A 7928-nucleotide genomic window follows, 5' to 3' on the forward strand; every position below is an offset into this window, starting at 1 on the left:
ATACTATCAGAATAGCAAACAGTTTGGATCCAGATGAGACGCCACGTTCTGTGGCGTCTCATCTCGATCCAAACTGTTTGCAAAGGCCTTCAAAATTCGGTTCCCGCACTGAAAGAGTTAAGATACCCTGAACGAAACGCATAAGACCCATTTTTGCATGACGCGGCTATTCAAGTGTGGTTTAAATGTGTCAAAGAAAACTGCGTTTAAATCAAATATTAACATACGATTTATATTTTGATAGTGAAGAAATATACTCATAATAAGGCATGTGAGGACACATGATGTGCGCTCCCGTAGTATAATTTTATCTACTGACACTAATGTGTGGTTTGACAATGATATCACACATTTCATGCGACAATTATGCGTCTTTCAAGTGAAAAAAAAAGTATGGTAATATACAAATGCATGCATTTTAGTGTTCTTTAGTGTAATTTTGTTATAATATTTTGGTTGCTTGTTAGATAAGAAGTAGTGCAACAACAACAGTAATATTGTTCACGTGACTACGCATTTAAGAGTACGTTTGTAGTCGTGCTCAGAAGGTCTCCATGTCATCGATCACGCCTCACTAACTTTTTCTAGCAAATTATTTTAAAACAGATGCGACTACGTCTCTCATGTTCGCTCTAGCCTGTTACGAAACATTTATGCCGGTTTGTACTTTGTAGCCATATACTTACAGTTACTGGTCACGCGATTTTCCAATATTTTGCTATCAAATGGTCAGCATTCTTTTCACAAAACATTGTTTTCGATTGTTTAGAGATTAAGAAATTCTTATGGTGTATAATGTACATCTCTTTTTGACCAACGTAAATACAGTGATTCGTATTGTTTAACCATTTAACGACCTTGGACTAAAATATAATTTAACTTATTAAAACAACATAATAAATACATGTTTGATATAAGTTTGTATTCTGTTGAATACATATGTGTGCCATTTCATCACTTCAGCAATTATACTTTACATTTCAACAGAATGACAGACAAGACCGAATCACTATAATCCCCTGACTTGGAAGATATGACATGTAAATATGTTTGATACGAAAAATAAAATTTCATATAAATGTGTACTAGATGTTAGCTTTAAGAACGAAAACAAATTTTCAGAACGAACACATGTTTCTCCCATTCATTTAGCCTGATGTCAGATAGTGGTCAACATTTGTCTTAAATAATCCCAAAGTGCCACATTGAATCAAGTACAAACTAAAAATCACATACTTTATCAAACGTTCTGCCTGACAAACTTAACCTACTCTCGATAGGAGTGGGCTTCGTCTACTGAAAATACCAATCATGGCGTGAAATGTACATGTGCACAGATTAACGTGTACGTTTTTAAGTTTGTCATTCCCATGAATTAGTGACTTGTTCCCATGATTAAGAACGTCATTCTTACTTTCTCATTCCCACGGGTAAGCTTTTTCATTCTCATTACAAAGTTATCTCGTTCCCACTACATTATTAGTTGTGGGAACAACATTACAAGTCTTTGGAGCGACATACATATTATCTGCATGAAGAACAATCCCAAGTGAAGATCTGTCAGAATCGTTATTAAAGTTCTTAAAGGTATCCGAGTCTAACCAAAGTATGTCGGGGACAAACGAAAAATCGGAGAGACAGACCTAATCACAATATGCCATCGTCAAAAGGGACATTTATATAGAAGTGAGGAAACAATTAACATACATTTTTTATTTGCTATAACAACATTTTTCACAGTACAACAATATTCCTGCTCTAAGCATGGCTATATACATTAAATGGAGTGAAACAACAAGAGATGGATCAGCAAATCACATACATTAACATGATTATATCCCTAAACATACCAAAACTACAATGATACTATATAATTTGACATGTGCTGTTTTTAAAAAACAACAACAATTAATGTTCACCAAACTACAGAAATGATTCAATTCAAAAACACAAACATTATAACCGTGCATAGGCAAATATTAATCCCTGATTACTAGTAAGTCCTGATCATTAGTGATACACAATCAATGGTTAAAAGACCTGGTGGTACGTTGCATAAAGTTTTTCTTATTCAACAAGTTTTGCTTTTGCAAAATGTTAATTTGGGATAATCGAACAAATTAAGACATGATTTTGAACCTTAAATCTACTTTTACCAATATAGTTTAATGCTTATAATAGATTGTTTATATATTATAGAAACAATTTTATTATAGCTAAATGTACATAAAAAAAAATAAATATATTTTTGTTGGAAATAAAAAAGAGAAAGCAAAAATTTGAAATATTACACAATTTTGTCCAATAAAAAGCTGTGTATAATTGTTCAACAACAAAGCAGACATGTTTAATGCAAAGCAAGCTGAGTATAAACAACCACGTGTGTATGGAATCCAATCATAAGACATCAGATTTGTTGGAAGTTTTACGGAACCTGGCCGCAGTGAATGCGCGTCAACGACATTTAATGTGGAGCGGTCAACATGAAAACAGCTTTTACAAAACTTGTAAACAAGAACCTAAAAGCAATCATTTAACACTGGAAATAGTCACAATCAATTAACAGCTATAATTCAAAATAAGACACCTTAACAAGCAACAACAAGTCAATAAATAAAAATTAATATATTAACACATATGGCCTCAGTGTGAAAAAAAACAATGTGATATTGTATAAGAACATGCACTTATAATAGTCAGAATACCAAACTTTTAGCACTGTATGGCCAATTTTGGCAATTAAAATATTATGAACTTAAATTGATGCCATACTGGTGAATTTGGTATAACACATAGAAATAAACAATTATGCAAACCATATTTCTTTAGTGATTATTGAATGAATATAGTATATAGTTTATAGTGTGGAATAGTTAAAAAAAAAAGATTCAATGTTCTTGTTACGTTGAGAGATACAATTATGCTCTAACAAGGGAGACGACTTTTATTTAGTATATCACAGTTGCTCTCCCTTGAATCGTTTTTCACTGTTTTCCACATTTCCAGATTATAGTTGCTTAATTATATTAACTGAAAAGCTTGACATAAAACAAGGTGTTTCTAATGCTTAAAGTATATTATTATGTTAATGATCTGATATTCTGCATTTCTTAATTTACTATACAGGTACAGGTTAATGTGCTCATTTATCCAAAGCAATTATTTTTCTCTATTGCCTGATATGTAAATGATGTTTAATATGAAACAATTTTGTACAAATGAATTCAAACAGTGAATGTATCTGTTTGAAATGGCAACATTTTATGAATAATGTACAAACAAAAACATTAGCTTTGCAGTTGATCTTTTTACAAATGACAAAATAAACTTATATACAGTGACACATAAATCTGTGTTACATTATTCACTTATTACAATTTAGAAAAGCTGGTCGCAAATGTGTACATACAAATATTTAAAGCATAATGAACTTTAATGCTAGCATGCAAATGTCAACACAAATGATGAGCCGGTCAGTATATGATACAACAAGAACAATCTACAACCATATCTAGGATCATTATTCATGAAAATACTCACTTTGAAACAAAATTACTTGTGTTGGAATTACTATCATATTTTCAACAATGAAAATATACTTTTTTAATAATTAAACAAACTCCATTCCAATTAAGATGCACTTCTAAATTCCACTTTATTTAAATAGTTTTTCAATTAATGTGTGCATTTATTATCGCAATATTATGCATGTACATTCAAACAATTTATAACGCGCTTAACTATTGTTAATATTAAACAAAGTCTCTGTTGTCAATAAATAAATTGATAATTAACAGAAGGTTAATATAGTTTGAATAAATCAAATTATTATTTGATATTTTACTATAACATCACTACATGAAATTCTTGATAAAATACTGCCTCAAAAGAAGAAACTCATAATACATGTACACAGACAGAATGACAGACATATCAAAATAGAAGCATCACAATTATGAACCGTTCTGATCAATTATTTTACCTAGCACATATTGCTATTTTATAGGTAAAAACTAAAAATAAGCATGTCTTGTTTATTCAATAAATACATTAAATTTTGTCCAAGGTATCAGCATTATTTAACAACTTTGTGAAGGCTTAAATCAATGTTATAAAAAAAAACACTTGAAAAATCATTTTGTCTGTCTGTTTAAGATAATCAGGATAAAGCTATATAAAGTCAGTTTCTGAATCTAGACAAAATAGTAGTACTTGCATTATTTTGCTCTTGAAATAAAACTTTACATTACTGCTATTACTAAGTTTCCCCTAATCATATTGGTCTATTCACCAATATATAACAAAATACTTAATCATCAAGATACTGTCAGTATCATTATACCTATACAATATGAAATGTAGATTTTTCTTCTCATACAATCAGACTGTACACACGAGACAAAGCTGCTGGTCATAGGACATGGCTGGTAAAAACACTTGGCGTGTCGCATGACTTGGGTGGCCACAGAACTAAGCTGATCCTAAAACTTGGCTGATCACAGGACTTGGCTGGTCTTATTGTTCTTTGTCATTCCCTTATTTTTGTCTTAACAGTGACAGGCGTTTTCCTGCCTTCCCAATATTTCAAGATGAGGAATTCCATCGTAAATGCTCAGGACTGCGAGTCTTTCAAGAAGCCAACGCAGGCACTTATTGACTATCATGCTTAAATTGTATGTATAAATGATCTTCAAAGGCACGCATGGCATCAATCCAATGACAAGTGCTATACCAGGCTATCTTTTTGATTGGCAGGTTTAATTACATTGATTGTGATCTGAAATAAAGGAAGGTATGTTAATGTTAATTTCAGTTCATTATTCTGATTGTGTTACTTAGGAAAGCAATGAAAAAGAACAAAACTGACATATGGTGCTAAAGCTTCTTTGATTCGAATTTATAGATAGGTGGTCTGAGATATATTTCTTAATTATTAAATATTTACGGCAAAATAATATGAACATGTAATGAATTTTTTTTTTTTTCTCCAATTCCACTAATGCAAAAGGAAGCTGATATACAATACGCAACAGTTCACGTCCACATGCTGATTAACATGTTTGGAGAGTTGCATAACAAAATAAGAAATATGCCAGTGTTCCCTTAAACTGTCTCTGAAAGTAGGTATTTACAAAAAGCCTACACATGGCTCACAAACTCACAAAGGTTCTATGTGCAGAATGTTCACAGGCAGCAGGTCAGGTAACATGGAGAGGAGAGAATCTCAATACATCGACAGCTGCTGGCTTGAAAGCTGTGTCTGTAACTGCATCCAGAAGAAACTTAACGCCTTGATATTCGGGTTGTCTGGAAAAAGTGGATTGTGTGTCAAACTTGACAGATAATTGGGCAAATATGTCAAGCATTTTTTGCATTACAGAAATTGTCTTTGTCAACCATAAGCTTCGCCAACATAAACAGATTTGAACAGAACCAATTTTGTGGCACTAAAGTTTCAGAGATGGAAAGCTTCTGAAAATAATATAGACATGCAATGCAATCATTTTATATCAACAGAGAATATATGTTGAGTTAATTTCAGTATATTATTAAACTTTATTTTACAGGTAATTATAGAGAAACAAATATGTTCACCAGGTGCATAGCAATGGGGGAAAGGGACTTAATCTCTTAATCCCTGAGTGTAATAAATATCCTAATATTTCATCCCTTTGCATTGGCAATACTTAAAAATACATGAAAATTGCTCAGATATCATGTCTTTGCGTAATACTGTATTAATGTGGGACCTTAGTCAAGTGGTGGGATGCTGGTCTAGGAATCAAACGGTCCCAAGGTAGAATTCTGCTCAGACCACAGAACTGTGCATATCAAACCATTAATCCCATTCTTGTTCTATTGGATACCTGTGTGGGAAATAAGCAAATCTGCTGTGGTTGCATACTGTGCAGAATGTAAACGGACGACTTATATTCCAGTGATCTGGTGCCACAGTGTACGTTGTGCAATGGTTAGGGGAATTACCTATTAAGATGTAGTGGCTGAGTTGGAGTTGTTAGAATATTTCTCTGTGAACAGAAAACCATCTCTTTGCGCATCACTGACATATGACCCTGTAAACCAAATAATTAATGCATTCTGAAATAGCATCAGTTATATTGGAGGTCAATCAATGTTGTTTGATTAAATAATATAAGAAATAAATTATGTTTGAAGGCTCTTGATACAAATGAGGTATACAATAAACCCTTCACAAACACACGCACAGCCTACTATATACTGTACACTTGATACAATCATGTTTCATTCATATCTAACCAATCTGCATTAAGTAACGTGTAACTCCAAAAGGGCTGGACGGACATAAGGAAGAATGGAAGGACGGAGAGAATTCTACAATTCTATACGACCTCCCCCCTGCACCCTTTCAAGGCAGTACAAAATGGCAACTATCATGAATATTTACAATTTCGTAATGAATTAAGTTTAAGATAGCAGCAAGGATAGAGTATTACCAATGTATAACAAGCACACACTATTGAAATAAAATGTTGAGTAGTAACACACTGCACATTATACACGGTAAATTACAGGACCAATGCACCTTGTAGAAGAGGTAATATCAGCCAACTTGGCAGGACAGTTTGGAGCCCCAGCTTTAGACTGGCTGCACCTTTCCGGGCCCAGCTTACCAGATGGCCTGTTGTTCAGCTGTGTACCGATCTATGACTGCATGGGATCCTGTAGGAACCGGCTGTTATAAAAAATTCAGGAACTTAAATAAATATTGAAGGGAATAATTGTATAATGTGCTGAAGTCATTTAAATAATTGTTTTGCTAAAATTAAATAAAATTTAACAAGTCTATTACAGAGGATTTTGTATGCAAGGATAAACGCTTGGTTCAAGGGCTGAATTTCGACCGAAATGTAGACAAAACTATGCCTAGACCTTCTATGATTAAACCTGATGGTAGATCAATTGCTATTTGCTATTTATTTATCTATCTATTAAGTTGATTAATTTTAAAAACACATACTAACCATTTGATGCTAGAAGATTTTCTTCAATCAGGCACATAAAATACTGATGTTAAGTGAACTATATGAGCCTCATTCTGGGAAAATAGGGCTTAATGTATGTGCAGTCTGCACAGGCTAATCTGGGATGACACTTTAATAGGTCTTAATGCATGTGCAGTCTGCACAGGCTTATCTGAGATGACACTTTAATATGACTTAATGTATGTGCAGTCTGCACAGGCTAATATGGGATGACACTTTAATATGACTTAATGTATGTGCAGTCTGCACAGGCTAATCTTGGATGACAATTTAATAGGACTTAATATATGTGCAGTCTGCACAGGCTAATATGGGATGACAATTTAATATGACTTAATGTAGGTGCAGTCTGCACAGGCTAATCTTGGATGACAATTTAAGCACATACATGAAGCCCCATATCCCAAAACACCACTAAGATACTACTTATTGTTCTTGTTGCTGCTGCTGTTGCTGCGACTGGGCCTTAGACAGAGATGGAGCGAGTCCCGACGCCGAATTCGCCACCCCAAACACGAGAATTGCCGACAACTGTTGTTGAATGGCGTCAATCGCATACTGCTCTCCAGGCCTAAGGTTCACATTATTCGAGAACAACATATCGAGTAGTCACATTAATGGACATGTCACGCAACGCCTGCTCTACCTGTTGGATCAGATAGTTTCAGTTCGAGCGACTTGTCCGGCATAATTTGTCGACGCCCATCATCCAATTGTTGCTAAGCGACATCGATGCTAAGACGGAAGTCAAACTCACCAAGGCTCTGCTGTTGGAAGTGTTGATGTAGCCAACATGGGAGGAGATATTGATAGGAGGCTTGGTAGTCTGACGCAAGACGTCTTCATGCTGAATTTCTTAAGCGAGTTGTAGTATTTGTGCAAGAAGGGGGTTGTCATCGATTT

The 7928-nt window shown here is 34.0% G+C and overlaps 1 long non-coding RNA gene across 1 annotated transcript; it reads right to left on the reverse strand.

The window, feature by feature from the left end:
* Positions 1-1698: 1698 nt before the first annotated feature.
* Positions 1699-7445, reverse strand: LOC127876874 (uncharacterized). The gene is made up of 4 exons (XR_008048122.1): positions 6566-7445; positions 5986-6074; positions 5163-5307; positions 1699-4777 (listed from the first exon to the last, which is right to left on the reverse strand). It is a non-coding gene; the product is annotated as an uncharacterized LOC127876874 (long non-coding RNA).
* Positions 7446-7928: the final 483 nt, after the last annotated feature.

This window comes from Dreissena polymorpha, chromosome 1 (genome assembly GCF_020536995.1).
Source record: "Dreissena polymorpha isolate Duluth1 chromosome 1, UMN_Dpol_1.0, whole genome shotgun sequence".
NCBI lineage: Eukaryota > Metazoa > Mollusca > Bivalvia > Myida > Dreissenidae > Dreissena > Dreissena polymorpha.